This window comes from Eurosta solidaginis, unplaced genomic scaffold, assembly GCF_040869045.1.
Source record: "Eurosta solidaginis isolate ZX-2024a unplaced genomic scaffold, ASM4086904v1 ctg00001366.1, whole genome shotgun sequence".
Classification (NCBI taxonomy): domain Eukaryota; kingdom Metazoa; phylum Arthropoda; class Insecta; order Diptera; family Tephritidae; genus Eurosta; species Eurosta solidaginis.
Window position 1 is genome coordinate 159,451 of NW_027137095.1, and position 26,228 is coordinate 185,678.

Here is a 26,228-nt window from a genome sequence, read left to right on the forward strand (position 1 = left end):
GCTGTTGACAGTAGTGGCGCAGGCCTATGTTCGTTGCAACTGGTGGTGGTTGTACCGACGATGGTGATTGCGCGTTGTAATGATAGGCGCTGTCGGTGGTGCTTGGTGCGTTGTAAGGGTTATGGTTGCACCGGCGATGGTGGTTGGCGCGTTTGGTTGTTATAAGGACGGCTGGCGGACGTGAATTAGAGCTGGCGGGTCTGCCAAATATTGCCGGGCGTTACAGCGCTGCTTATGGGTCACCAATTGCTTATCAATTGCATAGAATCGTGTCGGCTTTGTCGACAAATTGTGAGGAGACCGACGACGAGGTGCTGGCTGCTGTATTCCCAACTTCTTTACCACGTTGCCGCCTGAAATGTGGGTGCGGTGCTACCTCTCGTTGTTAATTTAGTGGTGATGTGGTTAGGGGCGTCGTTGCTGCTGGTACGGATGCAACCCATACTTTCTGCAGAAAACGCTTTGGCTAATACGCCTTGCTCGACTTGTCGTTGTTGCCAGTATGTCAAGTGGCCCCTCGCATACGAACTCCGCATGCCAATCAGGACAAGAAAGAATTAAAAGCACATAAATCGTCCGCGTGCCAACCCGGACCAGAAAGAATTAAAAACGCTCAAATCACTAAACGCCACTATAAATTGGTAATCCTCGTTCCGCGTGCCAACCAGCAAAAGGAAGCATTAAAAGCACACAAATTGCTAAGCCAATCAGTAAAAGGAAGCATTAAAACCACACAAATCGCTAAGCCAACCAGTAAAAGGAAGCATTAAAAGCACACAAATTGCTAAGCCACTATAGATATATAATCCTCAGGTGATCCGCGTGCCAACCAGGAAGAAAAAAACATTCAAAGCACACCAATCGCTAACCCACTATAAATTCGTTAATTCTTGTCTGACTTACTCCGTCCGTTGCCAACCAGGAATAGGAAAAAAAGAAAGATTTTTCGATCTGCGGAAACTGGTGGTTTTTTTCTTCTTGCTAGTGATCGCCGAGGGTGGGGCCGTGTGTAGAAGTCCACGAAAGTGGGGAAAGCTTCTGACCGCCATTCACCTGGGAATGGCCAGAGCGATTCTTTTGCATGAGGTTCAAGCAGCTCACTACTGCCGGTCGCTTGCGGCCAAGAATCCTCTGGGTAGCCGCTAAACACCCGTTTAGCGGTGAGCTAATGTGAGAAGGCGACAACCTGGCTAGGCCACTTTGACATAATCGGTTTAAGGGCTAGCCGGGGGGAGATTTCATCGGCAGCGTCTGTACACCTCTAGGTGCGGCTGCAAGCGGGTGTCTGTCTTGGAGCAAGCGGCTCGCTATATAAACGTGCCAAGTAATATTTTCACCCCCGCTGAGCGGGTTGTGCGCTGGGCTTGGGACCCGCCACGTAAAACCATACTCCAATGAAATATAACAACAAGCCTCGGATAAATACACTCTCTATTGATGACGACCATGGCAAACGTTTGAAGGACAATGAATTGAGGGCATGCACCTGGAACGTCCGCTCCCTGAATGGGATTGGTGCAGATGCCCGGCTGGTTGATGTCCTCGTCAAAGCAAAATCTGACATCACCGCCATCCAAGAAATGCGTTGGACGAAGCAAGGAAGAAAGAAGATCAAAAATTGTGACATATATTGGAGTGGCCATGCGAATAAGCGCAGTTTCGGCGTCGGATTCGTGGTGGGAGAGAGACTTTGTCGCCAAGTGCTGGCGTTCACGCCTGTGGACGAGCGTCTCGCCGTTATTCGAATGAAAGCAAAATTTTTTAATATATCATTCATCTGCGCCCATGCGCCGACAGAGGAGAAAGACGATGAGGTGAAAGACACTTTTTATGAACAATTAGAACGCACATACGAGCGCTGCCCCCGTCATGATATAAAAGTCGTGCTTGGCGACTTTAACGCCAGGGTGGGCAAAGAAGGTGTTTTTGGCCCTACAGTCGGAAAGTTCAGCCTACACAATGAAACTTCTCCTAACGGACTGAGGCTGATTGACTTTGCCGGTGCTAGAAACATGGTCATATCAAGCACGAGGTTCATGCATAAAAAGATACATCAAGCTACATGGCTGTCTCCTGATCGAAATACTCGCAATCAGATCGATCACGTTGTGATAGACGGACGGCATGCCTCCAGTGTTTTAGATGTGCGAACGATCCGAGGACCTAACATCGATTCGGACCATTATCTCGTTGCAGCCAAAATACGCACCCGCCTCAACGCGGCTAAAAACAAGGAACAAAAAACACAAGGAAAGCTAGACGTCGAAAAGCTTCAATCACAACAGACTGCCAATGATTTCGCAACTCGACTCTCACACCTGCTCTCTGAGGGCACAACTCATCCTGAAGGAATACAGGAGCAGTGGGACCATATCTCCAAAGCACTTCATACTGCCGCCGAGGAAAAAATTGGTTACCGGCGGCCACGAAAAAACAACTGGTATGATGAAGAATGCCGCGTTGCAACCGAAAGAAAAGACGCTGCCTACAGGGCTACGTTAAAAGCGAGCGCGACAAGAGGAGTGTGTGAACGCTATCGTGAGTTGAAAAGGGAAGCGAGACGCCTTTTCAGGAAGAAAAAAGCAGAAGCAGAAAGGCGTGAGTGCGAGGAGCTTGAGCTGCTAGCCACCAGGAATAACGCCCGAAAATTCTACCAAAAAATACGGCGACAGACGGAAGGTTTTAAGACCGGGGCAAACTCCTGTAGGAATGAAAACGGCGACCTTGTAACTGATGTCCAGAGAGTGCTTAGATTATGGAGGGAACACTTCTCTGCTCTCCTAAATGGAGGCAGCAATTCACCGCGCAGAGATGAAGAACCCGATCCCGCAATCGATGATGATGGAATATATGTCCCCCCGCCCGATTATGACGAAGTTAGAATAGCAATAACCAGATTGAAAAACAACAAGGCCGTGGGCGCTGATGGATTGCCTGCGGAGCTATTCAAGTTCGGCGGCTAGGAGTTGGTAAAGCGCATGCAGCAGCTTCTTAGCAAAATATGGGCGGACGAAAGCATGCCCGACGGTTGGAATCTAAGTGTTCTTTGTCCAGTTCACAAGAAGGGGGATACTGCAAAATGCACCAACTATCGTGGAATCAGCCTTCTTAATATCGCATATAAGGTCCTTTCAAGTGTATTGTGCGAAAGATTGAAGCCCATCGTGAACCGGCTGATTGGACCTTATCAGTGCGGCTTTAGACCTGGTAAATCTACCATCGACCAGATTTTCACAATGCGCCAAATCTTGGAAAAAACCCGTGAAAAGAGAATCGACACACATCACCTCTTCGTCGACTTTAAAGCCGCCTTCGACAGCACGAAAAGGAGCTGCCTATATGCCGCTATGTCTGAATTTGGTTTCCCCGCAAAACTTATACGGCTGTGAAAAATGACGTTGAGCAACACCATCAGCTCAGTCAGAATTGGGAAGGACCTCTCCGAGCCGTTCGAAACTAAACGAGGTTTCAGACAGGGTGACCCCCTATCGTGCGATTTCTTTAATTTGATGCTGGAGAAAATTATACTATCTGCAGAACTTAACCGCATTGGAACAATATACTATAAAAGCGTGCAATTACTGGCATATGCTGATGACATTGATATCATCGGCTTAAACACCCGCGCTGTTAGTTCTGCTTACTCCAAGCTGGAAAAAGAAGCGGTAAAGATGGGTTTGATGGTGAATGAGGGCAAAACGAAGTACCTGCTGTCATCGAGCAAAGAGTCAGCGCATATACGCCTTGGCAACCACGCTACTGTTGGCAGCCATAATTTCGAAATAGTAAAAGACTTCGTTTATTTGGGAACCAGCATCAACACTAGCAACAACATCAGCACTGAAATCCAGCGAAGAATCAATCTTGCCAATAAATGCTACTTTGGACTAGGTAGGCAATTGAAAAGTAAAGTCCTCTCTCGGCGAGCGAAAATCATACTCTACAAGTCACTTATCGTACCCGTCCTGCTATATGGGGCAGAAGCATGGACCATGACAACAGCAGATGAAGGGCTTTGGGAGTGTTCGAGAGAAAAGTTCTTCGAAAGATTTATGGACCTCTACGCGTTGGCGATGGCGAGTACCGAAGAAGATTTAATGATGAGCTGTACGAGCTATACGCAGACATCAACATAGTCCAGCGAATTAAAACGCAGCGGCTGCGCTGGCTAGGCCATGTTATGCGAATGAAAGATGATGCTCCGGCCAAGAAAGTGTTTCTATCGGAACCCGCCTATGGAAGCAGAGGTAGAGGGCGGCCCCCACTCCGTTGGAAGGACCAGGTGGAAAACGATTTAAACTCCCTTGGTGTGACCAATTGGCGCCGGTTGGCGGAGCGAAGGAGCGACTGGCGCGCCTTGTTGGACGGCCATAACCGTTTAGACGGTTAAGCGCCAATTAAGTAAGTAAGTAAGTGATCGCCGAATTTTTCTTTCTTTGTATCGATACTTTTGTATCGCAACTTTCGCCACATCACCAGTCACTAGGTGTGTTCGCACGAAAACGCTCCCAAGTGGACCGTAACCGTAGACCATAACAGCAAACCGTAACAAACCTGTTTCGCTTCGAAGACCTGACGATGAAGCGAGCAGGAAACCGGATCCTCTGTGGGAAGCCACTGCCAGGGGCCTCCGATGCCAATCAACGTGGGGCACGACTCACCCCTGAGATAAGAGTCTCAAAGTCCTACTACGAAGCTAGCCGGGAAAAAGGTTAAGTCAAGTTGGGAATTAATTCTGTTTCCTAGTTTAAAAGGGCTTTGCGGCAATTAGACATTTGTTATGGAGAACTCGTCAAAACTCCGAAAGATGATTTCTAGTGGTTATCGCCCCCACAGAAAGGCAAAACAAAAAAAAAGGTGTAGACATTTTGATATGGAGAACTCGTCCAAACTTCGAAAGGCTAGTCCGACCTAAGCGTGGACTACCAGGGTGTTCGCGGTCCTCGGTGAGTACGCGTGTGAACATCCTATGAGGTCAGTGCTCGGGGAGAATACTGGGCGAGATGTCCCCGACCGCCAAAACGCCCAGACAAAAAAAGGTCCGATTGGTAGGAAAAAAAAGAAAAATCATTTGGTAATTTGGCAAAAAAACCGTTCTGGTTGGTTTATTGTGGACGAATATCCGAAGCGTGGAAGCGACCTATCAATTTCCCGTTTAGGTCCTCGAGATCATACAGTGCGTTGCCTATTTTTCGGAGCACGCGACACTTCAGGTATTTTGGTAGGAATTTGGCGTTAATGCCTTGTTTGAAGTTACTTAAAGCAAAGTTTTTCCTGAAAACTTCTTGGCCTTCCTTGTAGTTGACTTGCCTAGAGCGCTTGTTATAGGTGTTTATCCCCCTATCCTTGGCCTGATCTAAATTTCTACGGATTGCGAATATTAGTCAACTTGTCCGTTCTGCTCACTATCGTAACCTGGTCTTCCCTAAGGCTGCCGAGTTTCTCTAATATACTTTATGCTGAGGCATGTTGGACCATATTTTGGCCGTATAATGCAAAGTATGGAGAGCACTGAATCGCCGTATGAAAATCACTTCTCAAAACAGATACAATCTCGGGTATATGCTTATACCAATCGGTATGGTCAGGTTTATCTTTCAGGAAAATCCTAATCTTCGAAACAATTTCTCTATTAACGTGTTCGGATGCGTTCGCTTGAGGAGAATATAACCCCGTCATCACGTGCGTCACCCGGCAATTTGCTAAAAATTGGTTCATTTCCTTCGAGATAAACTGTTTACCATTGTCACTATGAATAAATTCAGGGACCCCTACAGCCCGAAAAATTTCTGAAGCGAAGTAATTTATAACGTTAACAGTGGTGGCTCTCTGCATGGGCTTTAGCCAAACGTATTTCGAAAGATGGTCTAGTACTATAAAAAGAAATAGATTGCGCTCCTTAGATCTCGGATACGGCCCTATAAAGTCGCAATATAACCGCTGAAATGGCCTTTCGGATTCAAAGGTACTCCCTATAGGTGGTCTCGACTGCTGATTGGTGGGTTTTATAGTTTGCAGGTGTCACAACGCTGAACGTAGTCCCTGACGTCCTTAGCCTGCTGCGGCCAGAAGTACTTCTGCCTAACACGTTCTAAGGTTTTCTGCCACCCGCCATGGTAACTCCGGTTAGCGTCATGTGCTAATCTCACTGCTTCCTCAGTCAACCCTTTCGGCAACCATAATCGCCACAGCGAGGCTTCTTCCCCTTCCATCCCCTTAGGAAATTTAACTCGTTTGAAAATTACCCCGTCCACCTACTCGGGTGTGCACCACCAAGGGACGCCTGGCCTTGGAGAAAGCCCCCCTATTATTACCGCCCCGATTCTGGCTCCGCCGAAAGCTTCCTGCACTCCCGAACGGAGTATTTCGGCCCGGTTGGCCGTACGACTGCTCGCGTGACATAGTCAGGTAAAAAAAAATTTAAAAAAATGCGACTTGTTATGTGGTAGTTCTGAAAAAAACTTTTGCCGCGTAATGCAGTTAGGGGTCAGAAAAAACGGTCAGAATTCCCCCTTCACCTTATATTTTCGACGGCGGTTTGTAAAAAAAAGGTTTATATATATATATTTATATGCAAAAAAAATTTTTTTTTTTGGTGCGAGATTTTTATGTGAGTTGACGCTCTTAGAGACCGGCTGTGCAAAATACATTTAAAACTCTGATGTCAATAACACTTGATGCAAAACATTATTCATAATCACAAGCACATAACCATAAAATGTACATATATATATATTACACTTGAAAACATATAAAAAAAAAAAATTTACAAACAAAAGAACTATAGAAAAATGTGTCAGCACAAAAAATCACACATGGCAAGCAAATGTAAACGGATATAAAAATAAGTAAACAAACTCTTCACGCTCAATATCAAATTACCGCAAGACAATAAATTACAATAGCAAACTGAAAAACCATTAAAATTTTGTAAACTCTAAATGGGTCATTAAGTCATTTTAAGAATCACAATCACAAATGGTTCTCAAGTGTATGCGATTCTTCTTAAAGGTGGATGGTGTGGCATTACCACAATACAAGATATTTATATTTATGTACAGGCCAGAATAGGGTTAGCTTGGAATGCATAAGCAAATGAATTTCACTTTCGACCACACACAAATTACTCATAGCGACACAGTCATAGCGGTATAGATAAGTTACATTGAACTCAGCGGGGAGCCATATCCATTTACAGTTGCTTAACCCTTAAGCGTCACACTCACTAGCTCACGTGTTGACCAGCATGACTGATCGACAGCGTCGGTTTGTCAGTGCAACTGACCAAATATTATTACGTAGTTAGGTAATAATCTACTGACTAGGTATATAGAAATAGAATGTAGTTATTTTTAGTGTGTAAGTATTGTATGAAAATATTGTAAATGCATTGTAAGCAAAAATTCCTATAAAAAAGAAAGCATTTGTCAATAAAGAATGATTCGATGAATTGAATTTCTGCGCTGAACATTAGCGCTTCAAGTTATTCACGTTGTTTTCATTTCTTCTTAAATCCTTTTAACATTCTACATGGCGATCCTGCCATCATCATAAATACATTTAATCATTTCTTTTTGCAACATCTTCCAATTAAACAACGAAGCAGACGATATGTTGTATCCAGAGTTTTAGAAAATGTGCTAAGGTATGGGCAGTATTATTGTGTTCTTCGGAATCAGAAGCCCTAAGGTCAACATTCATAATAAGCTAGGAGTAGGGGAAGCAGACGGACTTCGATAACCTGATAAATGTCGAAAAAAGAGAATGTTTAGTAAAGAGAACCCAACAGAGCACCATTATTTGCAGAAATGAAATGTTTGTAGATATAATGGTTACCTTTTTCATTTAGATACAAAGAACATGCAACATTAGTGTTTACAATTTTAATTAATTTTTCAATAAAGTGCAACACAAAAACATAACAGAAACAGAAAGCGATTAATTTCATTTCAAAACTTACAAGTCTATTAATAAAAAAAAATTAATTTAGTATTAAGAAATAAATAGAGATATTTATGAAATGAAGGGATGAGATGAAGTAGTAACAAACAATAAATTTTATTTATTTTGTTTATTTAAATTACTTATAGTTGTATATTAACCTGATTCATACTTGAAGCTTCTATATCGACGATGGAAATTTGGCTTAACTCATTTTTTGTTCAGAGTTTAGTGAAGTACATGAATGATGTATTTATTTTATCAAAAAAAGTTCCTCATACTTTGCAGGACGAAATAATGTTAAAAACAATAGTTCCTGTATTATTTATATGGTAAAACTTCAAGTGTCGTGGGGGACCTCTTAAAATTAAATTTTTTGGGATTGATTCGCATAGTTTCGGTTACAAATTGAATTAAAATTAATAGACATTTTTCCTAAAACTATCTTAAAAAAGAATTAAATTTGTAAATTTTATAAAAAGGCCCCTGCTATTTCTCTGTTCGCTGCTGTAATTAATAAGCAATAACATATTATTATTTAATTGTGATTTTGGCGACCTCTTAATTAATTACTTATTTTGTTTAAAGCTGGCTTCAGGTCAAATTGAGTAAAACACAATATGCTTAAGTTTTACTACCAATATATTTCGGCTACTCTTCCGGTAACCGTCTTCAGGGCGTAACTATTGACAAAATGTTTTATTTTATTTTGTTTTGATTTTTTCAATAGTTACGCCCTGAAGACGGTTACCGGAAGAGTAGCCGAAATATATTGGTAGTAAAACTTAAGCATATTGTGTTTTACTCAATTTGACCTGAAGCCAAACAAAATAAATAATATTATTATTTAGTTTTGCTCCACAGTCTCTGACAAAAAATCTACTTCAGCCTGCCCAACTAAATTGCCAATTTCTAATCGTAAAGCGATTGCTTTTGTGGGGGTAATTTTTTTTATAATTTTGGCCATTGTTTTGAAAAACAAATCGTTTTCATCGGCTTTTTCATCCGGCCGTTTACTGTTCTCCGCCAATTCTCTTAAAATTTTTAGTCGTTGCTACGAGTTTTTTTTCTTCTGAGATTTCTTTTTCTTTTGGATAGCAGGAAGTTGGGGAACTTTGTCAGTTGCTACACTGGATGTTAAGTCAATGGTTACGTTGGGGTAGTCGCCTATTATTTCGTCACCTATTATATTATTAGTGCCTTCTGACTGCCATTCTTCTAAAAGAAATTCTGCGAAACAATCCTTTGCATAATTTTCCTCCATGCTACCACCGATCTGCTCCTCGTGTTGAATGTTTGTTACGGTACTAAACACATAAAATAAATTCATATTGTTTTATCATTAAAATTATATTGGGACATGCAACAAGTATTACCGCCTTTTCGGCGAAGGGCACGAATCTAGGAAAGGCAAGCTTTCACTCCGTCGCTTTGCGGCATTGCCTGCAGAGCCGGTACAGGGTTTGCCTCTTATTCGAACGTAATAGTCCCGAACATACCCCCATCTCTTGCTGCAAGCTAAACCTGCATATATTAAATCGTTAGCTTAATGTGAAAATGTGCTAAGTCACTTTTTTTTTGAAAAATTGTATTTTAATGCAGTTTTAAAACTGCATTCAAAGTACATCGATGACAAAAAAAAAATATTTTCATTTTTACGTGCTGTTGACAATGATGTGTAAATGTGCTAAGTCTTCAGCTGTTAAAAAGGATGTGCTAAGTCAACCTGTCGCCAATATCAATCTGAATTAATAGTTGTTTTTGTTGTATTAACGATAAAGACACTCCCCGAAGGTTTTGGAGAGTGTTACCGATGTTGATGGTCCTTTGCCGGATATAGATCCGGTACGTTCCGGCAACAAAGCACCGTTAAGGTACTAGCCCGACCATCTCGGGAACGATTTGGCATGACCACATGAAATCTTCTAGTCCATACCGCCCTCCAACCCCCTACATCCATAATAAACTTGGGATGGTCATAGCCTCGGCCGTCAATCAAACAGGATTGGGTTGGAGAAGCTACATATTGCGTTGGCAACCCCTTGAGAGGGTTGCGCTATACAACGCCTTGAAATTGGATTCACCCAATTGAGACATGTCTTGGTTTGATAAATGCTTTGCGCTGACCATAATCTACTTTAATTCTTACATGTCGATAACTATATGCTTTCTTACAGGCTAGTTAAAAATACAAAACAATTCAACCTTAAACTGTTATTAAAATTTATAACACTAGTGAATCGATTTGCTAGATGTGTAGTCCTAGTTATAGGTTCATTCATAGCATAATTCGTTTTATGAGTTATTTCGATAAATAGTCTATTATTTATTTATTTATTTATTACAGCTTATAAGCCTAGATTAATAAATCCATATCACATATTACATATTACATGAGATCTCTTCTATCTATCTTATTGCAGTTGCACGACAATATGATATTAATTTCTTTTTAAATACATTCAGCTCTTCACAGTTTCTTATATCTATAGGAAATTCATTAAATCTTTTTAATCCTTTGTAAAATAAATTGAGCTGTCCGCTTTCCGTGGAAAAGAGCGGAAGCCTAAAATTATTCTTATTTCTAGTATTAATATTGTGAATATCTTTTTGGTATACAATATTATTGCTCAAATACTCCGCTAAATCCCCTGTTTTAATATCAAAAACAAAAATCATTACAAAATAAAGTATACGCTGTTTAACACTAAGCCATTGTAATTTGTTCAGCATATCACTTGTCGGAGTATCATGTTCTTTATTTAATATAAACCTCATCGCCTTATTTTGCATTTTTTGTAAGCTATCTATTATGTTCTCTGCCACCAGAAACAGTATGGTAGGGCAGTAATTAAAATGGGGCTCCACTATAGTTCTATATACTAAGATCTTGTGCTTCTTCGATACATATTTACATGGCCTGTACAGGAAACCTATTTTTTAGCAATCCTTTGCTTAAGACCATTTATGTGGACTTCAAATTTCAATCTATTATCAATAACTATACCTAAATAGTTTAGTTTTGACACTTCCATAAGTACACTGTTGTCTATTTTTAGTTCATAACTGTTACTAACGGGTGTTCTACTCAGAATCATATACTTGGTCTTATCGGCATTTATCTTTAATTTTTTTTGGCACATCCATAGGTATATATTATCTAGGTCTGATTGCATCTTTTGCATAGCTATATTACAATTTTTATCGCTTATCAAAATGAGAGTATCATCTGCAAACAACTTTAAGTTATAATGCTTTACTGATTTAATTATATCATTTATATATATTTTAAACAATATTGGTGCAAGTACTGATCCTTGTGGAAGTTCAATATCGACTGGTGTTTCATTTGATAGAAATGTTCCATTTACTAGTGTTCTTTGGCGACGATTTGAAAAGTAACTTTTGAACCATGCAAGCGTTTTATCTCTCACTCCAATGCTGTAAAGTTTTTCTATCATAATTTGTTGAGATATTGCTTCGAACGCTCGTTTTAGGTCTAGGAATACCGCAATTACAAAATTTGTTTCATTAAGTTGGTTTTTCCATTCAAAAACAATTGAGTTTAAAACAGACTCGCAAGAATGTTTTTTTCGAAAACCAGATTGCTTTGGTATTACAATTTTTTTTTAACTCCAGGTACCTTTCCAGCTGTTCTTTTACAATTGATTCAATGATTTTTTCATCGGCAGGCAAGGTATTTATGGGTCTCATTTCATTAGATTTTATAGTATTTTTAACTTTTTGAATAGGTATAACTGTTGTTAGCTTCCAAAAGTCTGGCATTGTACCAGTTCTGAAGCTTTCATTAATAATATTCGCATAAAAGTATCCCGTGTACATAACAGAGTCTTTAATTACACCTTCCGTAATAAGATTATTTCCGCCTACCTTATGTTTAAACTTTTTAACAATTTGTGTCACTGTATCGACAGTCACTTGATCAAATACAAAGTAGCTGGTCACGTTGTATTCGTGGTTAAAGTTATTTGTGACTATTTCAATGTCATTGTTTATATCTTTTATACTCTTAACAAAAAATATATTAAGATTATTAGCTATATCTTTTCCATCTTCATATACTTTATTATCGATTTCGATCTTTTTAATTAGAGATTTTTCTTTTTTCAAATTTACAGTGTCTTTTAGACATTTCCACATTTGTTTACTATTTTTGCTATTTATCGAAATTTTGTTTTCTAGGTATTTAGTCTTCTTAATTTTAATTAATTTTTTGTATTGCTTGTTTATAGTTTTATACTGCACCCAGTCACCGTTTATTTGACAAATTTTATACAAGCTATTTTTACACTTATTTAAGTCGTTAGCTCTCGATCATACTATTTGTTCATGAGTTTTACTTCAACTTGTTTTTCAAAAGTTAAACATTTCATGGCTTGAGCCATAACATCATTTATTATTCGAACTTTTTCTTCGACTGATACCATATTCATTAAACTCAGGTTATAGTTTCGGAATATATTCCAAAGATTCTTAGCACTGTAGTATTCCCATGATGTTATACACTTTTTTAAACGCATTTGATATTCTTTCTCTGACATCAGATTAAACCTAATTGTTTCGTAGTCAGATATTTTATTATCTTCAAGTCTCTCACAATTAATGTTGTCACTATTAGAGTATAATAACTCAATCCTTGTTTGGGAGGTTTCTGTGATTCGGGTATTGAAATCTATTTTTTGGCTCATGCATACATTTGCTAGAGTGTCATTTAAGCTATTTCGATTTGTAGTATTTCTGTTCATGTCTATATTGAAATCTCCTATACGAATATTACTCTCAGTTGGTACAAATTTCACTAAAATACTTTCATTTAAGTAATATATAAAATCAATGTCATTACTATTAGGTGAATGACATAATACTCCGACACACCATTTTGTACCACTGTTCCTAATTTTAATAATTATACACCAAAAATTTTGGCTTATACTGCTGTTGTATATAACCTTATATTTTATTGTTTCATGCACGTATATAAGTACACCGCCAGTATGTCTGCTGTGCGAGTCACATCTAACGATATTGTAATTAGTTATTTTTAATTCGCTTTCTTCTATATTACATGTAGTTCCAGATTCGGAACATAACACAATAAACGGATTTTTTTCATATATTAGCATTTCAAGTTCATATTTGTTAGCTAAGATGCTATTTATATTAAGATATATGCCTAATAATTGCTATTTACGGTTCGGCTCTTTTGTTGGCAGTATTTTGTATATGCCGGGAATTTAACACTAAATGCAGAATGATTCACGTCAACGTCTAATCACTTTTTTTGCACTAGTTCGTAGCAATTAACACATTTTACTACTTCAGACTTACAGTCTTCTTCTTCATGTGCACCACCGCACTTTACACAGGCAATTTTGTTCGGACATTCACTGGCTTTGTGTTGAAAGCCTAAACATATAAACATCTTAGTACGTTGTAATATTCGACCACTCTGCAATTATCGTATTCTATTTTGATTCTTCTTTTCACAATTAGCAACTCGCATGTATCAAAATCACTCTCTACAACTACCTTATACCTTTCTTCGCGTTTGTTTTTATCCTCATATACTTTTATTATTTTGATAACATTGATGTCATCCATTTCATTTTGTTTTATTAAACATTCAACAATTCTTTCTTCGCTTAGTTTACTTGTTGGGCCCAACACTTTAACCATTTTCTTTTTTGTTTGGTTTCTTTTCTTTTCAACTTCGTATTTTTCACCGATCTGTTCACTGATTTTCTTTTGCACTGTTTCTAATGCATTTCCACCAGCGCATTCCGCAATTATGCCGCCACTGCTTATTGCTCTCACATCTTTAATCAGGCATTCTGTCGGCTCAATGACCGGTTTAAGAGCATTTTTTGTTTCTTTGTTATTTTTCTTTGCATTCCCTTTTGGTTTAATAACTACTTTGTAGACATTCTTCTTTGCTGCTTGTGCATATGTCGGTTTGTTATTAACATTGCTATCCACATTTATTGCATTCAAATTAGTTGTGCTTTGTTCGTTCGGTAATTTACTCTTTGCAATGTTATTGTTTTGCTCTTGGGTAACTTCTTGAACTATTTGTTTTTTCATTCCATCATATTTCGCTTGTAGATGTTGGTCTAATATAACACTAAGTTCATTTACTATGTCGCTCTCAAATTTTTGACACTTCCTATTAAAAATATCATCAACAATTTCCGTCACATCGTTTTTCTTTAATTTATTTTGTTCGGATTTTTCAATTACATGTTTTATTTCCAAAAATTTCATGTTAGTGCTAGATAAGCTACATTTATTGCAAAACCATTTAATGTTAAGGTTTTCATTTAAAACTTTTAATTCTGCTCTCTTAACATTACTGCATTTAAGGCAATAGCTTTTACCGCAGCCCCCATGACACTCCACGATTTCATCTATGAGCGACAATTTCGCTGTGTAATCACAACACTCGGAAGGCATTTTAAACGGCACTTCAGATATTATTTATATAAAATAATGTCCGCTGACTTTCAATAAAATTTATTATTATAAAATAGAGTCACTGTCTCTTACTTCTTTAAAGCTATCACTTTAGATAATTTATATCATATAAGGTATATTTTTCACTGACATCCATTATGATCAAGACAAACACGTCCGTTTCGTTCGCGCGCCAGCACGATATGCCAAAGATCACGCAGTGGAATGTATGAAATGAACAAGTTAGATAAATTAGAGCAATTTATGCTAAAGTTTATTACATTATAGGCAACCATGAGTGAGATAAAAGTTCTTCTGTCATGCAAAGCCTGAAGACCAAGCAATTTGTGCTTGCTGATATATGATGGGTGGCCGTCTGGCCACTGAAGCATACGTAAAGCAATTTTTGTAAACATTTTTGTAACTCTCTCAATTTTATAGGAGTTAGATTCATAGAAAGGATTCCATAAAATTGAGCAATATTCAAGACGACTTCTTTCCAAGGATATATAAAGTGCCTTCAACGTCATAGGGTCCTTAAAGTCACTGGTGTTACGTCTACTGAACCCAACCATTGCAACAAAGTTTGAAACAACGAAGTCAATGTCACTGGAAAGAGAGAGTTTGGAGTCAAAAATCACACCCAAGTCTTTAATATTTTGACAACGATTAATAGATTTAGCATTTAGTTTGTAGATAAAGTATGTGGCAGTTGTCTATTTGGAATAGGACACAACACAGCATTTGTTTGAATTTAAAAATAAATTATTGTATGCGCACCATCCGGCAGAAGTCCAGATCAGAACCGTTAGAAATAGTTTGACAAATAAATAGTATTTTTTGTGAAATATATAGCTTTAATGTTATATTTTGTTTTGAGGGCGGAAATTGTGATAAGTCATAAAATAGCTGCTAGGTTAGCATACATGATTTTTATTTATCTTTTTCAAAGCTTCTACACTCAAAAGTATTGCAATTAAGGTATCTTCATTCACAGTTTTGCCAAAAAAAGGTTATTTCAAAAAATATTCTTTTTTTTCACCTCCTGTATAATTCTTAAAAGTTTACTTAGCACATTTTCACCTTAAGCTAACGAAATATATAAATAAAAAGCAGATCCGATATACTGTATGAACTGTTACTCTTTCTTTTCTTATCCTCTTCTATTTATATGTAAGAAATTTATGAAGTAAGGGGAAGATTACACGTGATTTGGGGAACATTTAAAAAATTCAAAATCGTGGCTAATCCTAAAAGCAGTACTTCTCTCCCACACACGTTCAACTTTACTATATTTAAATCATTTATATTTTCATTTTAAGATTGCTTTCATTACAGGTTTCTTGCTAATGGGGAGTCCTTTCGATTTCTATCATTTCAATATAGGATATCCCATACATGGATATCTCACATTATAAAGCAAGTTTCAAATAGTATTGTCAAAAGAATGATCTACATTTTACCACAGCCAACAGAGGAATTTCTTAAAATAACATCGCAAAAATGTATGTCAATGTGGAATTTTCCCAATTGTGTGGGAGCTATTGATGGGAAGCATATTCGCATAAAAGCACCTAGCAATAGTGGTTCATTATTTTTCAACTATAAATAATATTATTCCATTGTTTTGTTGGCAATAGTTGATGCTGACTGCAAATTTATATCAGTCGATGTGGGCTCTTATGGCAGAGAGGGGGACGCAGGTATATTAAGATAGATTGATATGGATAGTTATACTTAGCACATTAATTATTCCAGGCATTTTTCTGAAAGCAAAATTGGTAGACAAATTCAAAATGATGAACTAAAATTCCCAACACCCCGTCCTTTTCCTGGGTCAACTGAAAATATTCCCTTATGTTTTCGTCGGCGATGAAGCGTTTGCACTGCATGAGCATTTAATGAAACCGTATCCGAAAAAATAAACTTTACAGTACAAATCCAAAGCTATTTACAATTGTCGAATTTCGCGAGCGAGAAGAACTACCGAAAATGCTTTTGGTATATTTTGTGCATATTTTAGATAATTTTTTCAACCAATTGCAACATAACCAGATGTTACAGATAATGTCGTTATGAGTGCTTGCATACTACATAACATTTTACGAGATGCCAATATTTCAGTTCCGTTTCCAGTTGGAAACAATGATAAGTTACCACTACCTGAACATAATTTATTGCCACTTGACCAAAGCAACAGACGTGGAGCAAATTCGCTCACTCAAATTCGTGAAAATTGAAGGAGTATTTTAATGGTATCGGCGCAGTTGAATGGCAGGAGCAACATTATGTAAATAATTTACATTTTATAAGAAACCTTTCTACATATAGTATGGTCAAGTAACTTGTAAAGACGGCACAGATAGGTTGCATTTGTTATGTGCTGTGTGAGTGTTTTGCGTGGTAATAAAAACATACTGATTCATCATTATCGTTCCTACTTCACAGTTGTGGGTTGTAGAGTTGTGCTTTTTCGTTTATTTGAGAGATTCGAATCTTTCGTTCTTTTTCTGAGGAACGAACAAGTTGTTCTTTTTGTTCATTTGTTCTTTTTTTCAAGCAGATTTGTTCACTGCTGCTCGCCCCGCGGAAAAAGCCGACAAGTATAGATTAGGGTGTGTATGCAGCAATGCTTTGTGTAGGTATATTTAAATGTGTTATGAATAAATAAGTTAATATATATATATATATGTATAATTAACTTCAAAAAAAAAAAAAGTTACAAATTTCGGAAGATCCAGGAAATTGAAAGAGTACAGACACAAATTGTAAATATGAACTTTTCAAGCTTAATAAATGTAATATTTAGTTTCTTACAAAACATGTTTTTCATAAATAGTTCATACATATATTGTTGTAGCAGTGCCACACACAAAGATGACCACACATATCTTTAGTGCAAGTGGCATCATCGACATTCGTGCTCACTGTGAATTTCTGCGTATGTATGTATGAATTTACGTATGTATGTTCGCGAACGAGATGAGAGAAAGAATAACTTTAGATAAAACGATGTTCGCGAACGAGATGAGAGAAAGAATAACTTTAAATAAAACGAACTAAAAGAACAAATGAACTAAAACAACAAATAGAACCGAAGTCGAAGATCTAGTTCACTTGTTCAGTTGAGAGACCCGGTCAATTGAACAAGTTCAGAATGAAACGACCCAACTCTAGTGGGTTGTCAGTAGCGGCGGTAAGTAATAGGAAAGGTGCTGTAAAATGAAAGGAGGGGAAAGGGAAGAGAAGATATATAGGCGTCTGTAGTGTTTAAATTTCATGACTGGGGGCTATAGTGATTAAAACCCCTCACGGAAACCACAACGACTTAGTGTGGATTATTATTAAAACAATATACTTACAAGATTACTGCTCACAATTTTGGGGAAATATTTGATATAGAAAATAGAAGAAACGACGTTCTGCACGATAAACGTAGATGCCCCCATACGTATGGTAGAAGGTCACAGTTCGCCAGACATTTCTATTGTGAGCGCATGACTCTTAAACAGCGTCAACTGGTATCCGATGGTAACATTGACATCCTACCACCTACCCATAGTAATTTCGCTGGGGCGATCTGCCGATTTCATTACTACTGAAAAACGCACTTTCATCAACTTCAAAAAAGGAAAAAGGGGAGATTACAAAACTTATACTGACAATCGTTTTGTGCAGGGAGGGCACTGCTGTCTGCCAAGGGGAGCTTGCTTTCCGCAAAGTAATTGAAGCCGCTTTGGTTCGTTTTATTTCCGCGGGAAGAATCCGGCCACATTTTCCAGCGGAGGCCGCAACTCTTGCGAGAGAACGTGACCTTATAAGACAGCACGATCCCAAATAAGGGACATAAACCACACCTATTGGATGGGGCGAAGCACTTGTACAACAACAACAGCGCCGGGAGGCACCCGGATAACTCCAAATAATCCCGAAGCAGCCCCAAATTGACCAAGAACTGGCCTCAAACAATCCCAAAGTGATCCCTAAATGACCTCTGGATAACCCCGAAAGCCCCCAAAAACTTCCCGAAGTGACCCTTAATTACCCCTACAGGAAGCCGAAAGCGTCCCCATTACCGTTCCCAAGCTACCCCAAAATGAGCACAGTGTGATCCCTAAATGACCTTGAGACACCCGAAAGAGTCCCAAAAATAATTCCTAAGGGACGCCCAGATGACTCCGTAGTGATCACCAAATGACCCCGGGAGGACCGAAGTGTTATTTAAATCCTCTCGAGATGTATCCAAATAAGCGAAAAGTGATTAAAAAACTATGTTGTTACAACCTGTACTGTGTACGCTTGCCAAACACTGCCGAGGGGCGACCCCGCTTAGAAAAATTTTCTTCTAATTGAAAAACCTTATTTCTAAAATTTTGAAGAAGATTATCTCAATAAAAATTTAACATGCAATTGCAATAATAAAATGATCCATATGGATCACATTGTTGTTGTATTTGCATGTTAAATTTCTAACGGGATCTGAATCACTGTTCATTAGAACGCGAGGATTACTTTATGAAGTCTCACCTTTTATGGCAATAGTTCCAAAGTCCAATAAATAAAAAAACTAAATGTTTTGCAAATATAAAATTGAATGTTTATTTTTCTAAAAGAAATTTTTATTTTTGAAAAGAAAAATGAGAAAAGAATTTGAAGGAAACTTCAAAACTCACCGCTACAATACAGTCCGTTTTTAAAAAACGTTGACGAATGAATTTGTGCCGTCATGACGGCCGTAATATTTTTTGAACTGCCGCTATATTACGTTACGTGAACTTCGCCGTCTTCTTAGTTTCCACCCTACAAGACAGGTACTCGGTACCTAAGCGATTACTTAATCGTCACCGATAACTTGGTCTCCAATTATCGTCTTAATCACTTTTACATTGATGTCGTGAAAAAAGTAAAGCACGCGCTCTCTCAAAATAGTGTGTGACTCGCTTTCTCGCTCTTACCTAATGTGTTTTCGACATTCCTTCTCGCTCGATGTTATTTACATTTTGAAGTTACTTCTTTCGGTATGTTTTGCTTATCTCTAACCAAAACATATGCAACAACAACAATACGGGTAACTGGCCTGCCTGCCACATTACCTAGAATGAAAAAGAAACGTATATCATTAAGGATATATAAAAAGTTTTTAATATAACAGGAAAAGTGCTTAATAAATACAAGATACTCAAGGAGATTTCAGATAACCAGAATCAGGACCTGAAAAGTAAATTCAAGTGAACCATGCCAAGGCATCTTCCGGTGGCGGGGGTACCCGAGGATTATAACAAGAGATAATTGATAGATGTTGGGATAATAGATATTAAATTAGGCGTGCTACAAAAACAAAAACGAATAAATGCAAATGACTGTTTAATCCATTATGCGAAGTTCTTTGAATGGATGTGAAAATTGAAACGGGAAAAGTACGCTAAAACTGCTTTCCCCGAGTAACCCGGGAACGAATTGATATGACTTCGTCTATTTTTCTTTAGCAGCGGTGCCGAGAACCAGTTCCCTTTTGGACAGGAAAGTAAATGTTTGGTTGTCTGCAAGTTTATCATATGCCAGTACAGAACATACTCGTTTGCTGGATCTGAACAGTACATCTAATTTTCCCAGATTTTCTGGGCTTAGCAAGGGTATCCTCCTGAATGGTGCATGTGTACCCTGCTGCCTGGCCGCTCACCCAACAACACCAGGCACGACGGAACTTTCCTTGCGATACCTAAAATGCACTCACGCTTCTCATGGCTCCAGCGGGTTAGTGGGTTTAGATTATACCCGCGGTAGCTATGCCTGTCGTAAGAGGCGATTAAAATACCAAATTGATTCAAGGGGTTTTGTAGCGCAACCCTTTCAATGGGTTGCCAGCGCAATATATAGCTTCTCCAGCCTAATTGTCAACGTCACCTACCCGTGGCGAAACCTGTTTCTTTAACAGCCGAGGCTCTGGCGACCTCATGTTCCTTATGGATCTACATTTTAAGGCGCTTAGTTAGCTGACATCGCTTACTTAACCGGTAGATTCTAAAGTAAAAACCAAAACAAAATATAGGTTAGGTTGAACTGGCCGGTTCATGAGGACCTCACATAGACTGAATGAGTCCGTAGTGTTACTAGAAGTTTGTTTTAACGACCAAGTTGAAAACCCTATCAACAACCAGGACCTATGTTATAAAATAACTCTTGACAAATACTAGAAACTTCCTAGGACTTAAGCCACTTGCTCCTTCTATATCTGAGGGCTTTATCACTCCTAATAGCTGGAGCCTTAGCCTGGCAAGCGCAGGGCACGAGCACAGAATGTGCTCGATCGTTTCCTCCTCCAATCCGCACTTCTTACATCTGCTATCACGGACCAAGCCTAATTTAAAGGCATGTAACGCCAGAAGGCAGTGTCCAGTCAGAATAACCGTCATGAGTCTACAGTCCTCTATTTTTAATGATAATGAAAATATAAGAATCAGTGTTTATGAATAACATATTTAAAGTAATATCTTACAACAACCTGAGCGATGGCTACATCGCCATGTAGGTAGTGTGGCGTTTCACCTTGTGTGTAGGTACTGTATGTGCTCAACCGTGCAAATTGACATTAGCAGTCACATTATTTACATGAGCATTGCCTGGTGTTTGTGCAAGCATCAATATAGCATACATTGGTCCTGTTCGGTGTGCACCAGCCACTGGTACAAACACTTTTGAATGCATAGCTTTAATATATATTACATGTCCAACAGTGCTCCGGTTGTGCCAATATGTAATGGGCTGCTCTGTCTCTTGGTACGGCTGTATAAGTATGGGCGGGTGCAATGTATTACTTGTCTGCTCAAGATCGTATGGTACATAGATGGCTCGAAGACGCTAGAGGGGATTGGAGGCAGAGTCTTCGGACCCATAGCCAAAATATCAGTACCTCTAAAAGCACATATGAGCATTTTTCAAGCGGAAGTATTCGCCATAAGTTGGTGCGCTAAGCTGAACCTTCAGCGCTGAGACTCCAATGAAACAATTGCCATACTCAGTCAGACACTAAAGGCAATTGTGGCGTTTGAAATAAAGTCAGCACTGGTCCTTGAGTGCGTAGAAAATCTGAATCAATTAGGAGCACACAACGTAGTACTGTTGCCCTGGGTCCCAGGCCATAGGGGAGTAGAGGGTAATGAGCAGGCGGACTCTAGAGTTTAATTCGTTGCGTCCCTCCCACAAATAATCATCCTCCAAGCAGATCCAAGCAGCGGGTCTGCGCCATACTCCTCCTGCGGGAAGGTATCGAACCCAATGCGTTTGCCGGAAAAGAATCTTTTTAGGGCGGTCATACTCTTGTCAGTGTGTTATGTGCAAGGGATGGTTGCATCGGACAGGTTGCCCTGGGCTAGATCCCAAACCCCGACGTCCTCGTAACTTTTATAAATATTTTGTGACTTCTTGTTGTTCACGCCCTCATTACATTATTAGAAAATACGGCACCTGAGAACACAGCTGTATGAAGCTGAAAAACACAAGCAGGCCCTCAGTGAACTCCACAAACAAGTGTCGGACCTCTATGCCAGGATTTGCCTGGTGAATCTTGTACTCAAAGAAGAAAACTAGCAGAGTAGGAACGCACTCTCCCTAAGGAAACGCGAGTCACTCTAGCTCAACTTCGATCTGGATACTATAACAGGTTAAACTCTTGCCTATCTAGAATCAACCCCGACATATAAAACATATGTCCTGCTTGTAATGTGTCCCCACATGACACCAACCATCTCTTTAGCTGTATTGTGGAATCAACGCCTCTAACACTCCTCTCATTATGATCCACCCCTGTTTATGGGGCGAAGCACTGCTACAACAACAACAGCAAGCGGACAACCCGGAAAGAGAGGCAGGAACTGCATAACCCATCGATCCCGAGCCGTTCCCGCCAGTTGGCTCACAGGGCATTTATTAGTAGAAGGGAGGGAAAAGAGAGAAGAACACTGGAGCAATACGCCAGGTTTGGGACAATCTAAGTTACTGTTAGGAGGTTATAGCACAAGCCGCTACAGGGCAATAGTAGACCTCTCGAAAGATAACCTAAGAATCCCAAGAGCTATTCTTACAGGGCATTATAGACTGAACAGCCGTATGCATCAACTGGGCATACTATCGAATAACACATGCCGATTTTGTGATCGATCAGCAGACGGCGGACCATATCCTCCTAGAATACGACGCAATCTCAAAACGTTGGGCTAAGTTGATGGGCTCACCATGGCCAGTGCATTCCCAAATTTAATCCCTCAAACCAAGAACTCTGCTAGGGTTCATCAAAGAAGTCGGCTAGGATGAGGTGCTGTGAAGGAGATGTGCAAGTCACTGTGCAATCCTCAATAAATTATCTATCTATCTACGTTCCGGTAACAAGCACCATTGAGGTACTAACCCGACCATCTCGGGAGCTATTGATATGACTATATTGAACCTTCTAGGGATTGAATATTAATAATGACCGCAATGCGCAAGTCTGCTAAAATTTACCATTCTCCATGGAATGCTAGATATATAACTTTCCACGTTTTGAATCAGTAATGAAAAGAGCAAAATTTATTAAAATGTTAACTGGCTGTGGGGGAGTAAATGTAGGGTTATCTACTTAAATTAAATATACTGTATTTTTGTAAATTATTTTTATTTTACTTTACTATTAATGTTCTTTCAAAATGAAAATTTTCAAGTTAGTTATTTTCAGAATTTTTAAAAAGATATAAAAATAAACGCTTTTTGTGAAATTGATTTTCAACAAATAAAATAATAATATTTTAAAGAAATAGTTTTTGTAAACTATAGCACCTGTATCAATTAAAAAATTTAATTTATTGAATTTATCAAATATGAATAGACGGTGGGACGATTGATTATTAACTCCATTATTACCCACAGTCATAACGGATTTGTTTAGTTTAAAGAATTTGATTTTGAATTTAGATTATTTTTATTTACATTGAAATTACAGGAGTTAATACATTTGTAAGCATTATGTTTAAATTTTCGATGATACCAACATATATTATTATCATTATTAAAACTTCTAGATCTAGAAAAATTTCTGGAGTTAGATTGATTTCTTTCTCTAGATCTAGATCGAATTTTTAATTCATTGATATCGGTAGTAATTTGATTTAAATTTTGAAAAATTGTAGTAGTTAAATCAGTTAAATTTTTTACACATTGTGTAAGAACATTGTTTTCAATACTAGCTATTGAAGAAATTTTAGAAGAATGTGGTTTATTAATTAAATCAAAAAGTTTATCTGCAAGTGAAATTATATCAGTAATATTTTTAATATTACTTGAAGTTAAATGTATTTGAATATCTTGTGGTAATTTTCTGATCCATAATTTGAAAAGTAATTCCTGACTAACAATAGATGATGAATTTGTTAGTGATTTCATATATCTAAAAAATTCAGATGGAGATCGATCTCCCAATACAGTATTTGAAAATAATTTTTCAAGTCTTTTTTCTTCACTTAGAGAAAATCTTTCGCAAAGAATTTTTTTAATTGTATAATATTTATTAATAGAGGGAGGAGAATTGATAACATCAACAATTTTGGATATTGTTTCTTGTTGAAGTGAAATAAGAACATTTTGAAATTTTATATTATCATCAATAATGTTATTTATTTCAAATTGTCCTTCAATAAGTAGAAACCATGTTTCAGGACAATCTGACCAAAATTGAGGTAATTTAAGGGATTTATTTGAATTGAATCTAAAGTTATCTCCTTGTGTAGAATTGTCTGAATGTGTGTCTGGAGTAGTATTAATGTTTGTATTTTGTGTTTGATTTAAAGACATTGTGTTATTCGAGTTATTATTTAAATTCTCTGAAAATGTAAAAAACTAGTTTTAATTGGTGAAGGTAAAACCATTAAAATCTAAAAATGTAATTGTTCTCTGGAAAGGAAGTTCACAAGAGAAAAACTAATACTTAAACGTGAAGTAAAGTTAAAAACAAATTTGAAAATATTTAATTGAATGAATAAAAATCCCATTCAAATAAAAGGTAATCAAGAAAAAAAAATTTTTTTTTTTTAAATAAAAGTTAAATATTAATAAAATATTAAAATAAATAAAAAATATGATTAAATAACTTGCTGTGAATTTCAATTAAAATTTTTATAATTGATTGTTGTGTTCAAGGAATCTTCAAAGATGTTGCAATGGCTTTAAGTCTGATTATTGATTGTTGTTGTTGTCGATAAATTTTCAAAGTTGTTGCAATGGCTTTAAATTGGTTATTATTATTGCATATGAAAATCGTTTGGCATAAACTGTTCCAATATGATTTGGTGCTGCACTTAAGTTAATTGTTATTGCTTGTATTTTGAAAGTATTTTGGAAAGTTGTAAAGTTTGATGAAAAAAAATTTAATTCCGTGAAAGTGATATTAAATTATTTTGCTGTTGCATATAATGGTAGTTGTAGTAGCTGAAGTTGCATTAAAAATTGATTGATATGTCCCTCTATGAGTTATTTTTTATATTTTCTGCGTTATTTTGTCATCCAGATAAGATACATGTATAGATTTAATTGTCTATGAAAAAATAATGTATTTCACAGATAAATATTATAAATTCGCGTGAAATTATTCAGCATCTTTAGAAAAATAATTTAAGCACGATCGCCAATATAGTTCATACAAAAACTATTTCTTTAAAATATTATTATTTTATTTGTTGAAAATCAATTTCACAAAAAGCGTTTATTTTTATATCTTTTAAAAATTCTGAAAATAACTAACTTGAAAATTTTCATTTTGAAAGAACATTAATAGTAAAGTAAAATAAAAATAATTTACAAAAATACAGTATATTTAATTTAAATAGATAACCCTACAATGTCCTCTCTTAACGCAATGTAATGGCAACGGCGACGCAGGGAAAATAATAAAAATCCTATAAATCTACTGATCATAATTAATTAATTCCTCCCTTTCTATGCAGTTGAATGCATACATATAAATGTATTTTGTTCTCCAAACGCTATTTAAAGAAATCAATTGGTATTTACATGAAGTTCGCACTCTTTGGTATTTGTATTCTTCAGTTGATTATCAACAAAAGCATGACACATTATCACTACCAAATTCTTACATGTTGTTTATATATTTAATATGGTAGGCAATTTACTCACCCTTTCTGGTGCGATCCAGGATCAGACAATCGGGCCTGACTACATGCGATTTATTTTGCTTTAAGAGAGCGTGCTTACCGCGAACCATATCATGTTAGGGCACAATTTCGGTGATGCAACCAATCAAAGAAATGTCTGCTTCTAATGCCTCTAGGATAGCAGCAGCAGCTCCCGGTGGCGGCACATAAATAACAGTTGCATGCGGATCAGTTGCCTTTTTTGCTTCGGCTACCTATTCAATTTTAATTCACATTACATTATCTACTATTGCAATTTTTAATCAATACAAATCAAATTAAATTACCGAAGCAAATACTGGCAAACCAAGATGCGTAGTTCCACCCTTTTTTGGGGAAATATATCCAAACAGTTTGGTACCGTATTCCAAAGCATGTTGGTTGTGGAAACTACCTTGTTTACCGGTAAATCCTTGGCAAATGACACGTGAATCTGCATTTAATTGTAGGTTTCTTGTTGTTTTGGCATATTCTGAGCTGAATCGTACCCGGCTGATGAGATTATATATATTAGAATAATATAACATAGAAAGTAAATAATGTTGTTTTTGTTGTACCCATAAGGGCACTCCCGGGAGCGATTTAGTATGACCACCTAAAGCCTTCTAGGCCATCCCGTCGATTCTATACAACTTAATA

The 26,228-nt window shown here is 37.6% G+C and overlaps 1 long non-coding RNA gene across 1 annotated transcript; it reads right to left on the reverse strand.

Annotated features, from left to right (window-relative positions):
* Positions 1 to 18,997: 18,997 nt before the first annotated feature.
* LOC137236158 (uncharacterized) lies at positions 18,998 to 25,978 on the reverse strand. Its single transcript, XR_010948289.1, has 3 exons — positions 25,877 to 25,978; positions 25,573 to 25,804; positions 18,998 to 19,505 (listed from the first exon to the last, which is right to left on the reverse strand). It is a non-coding gene; the product is annotated as an uncharacterized lncRNA (long non-coding RNA).
* Positions 25,979 to 26,228: the final 250 nt, after the last annotated feature.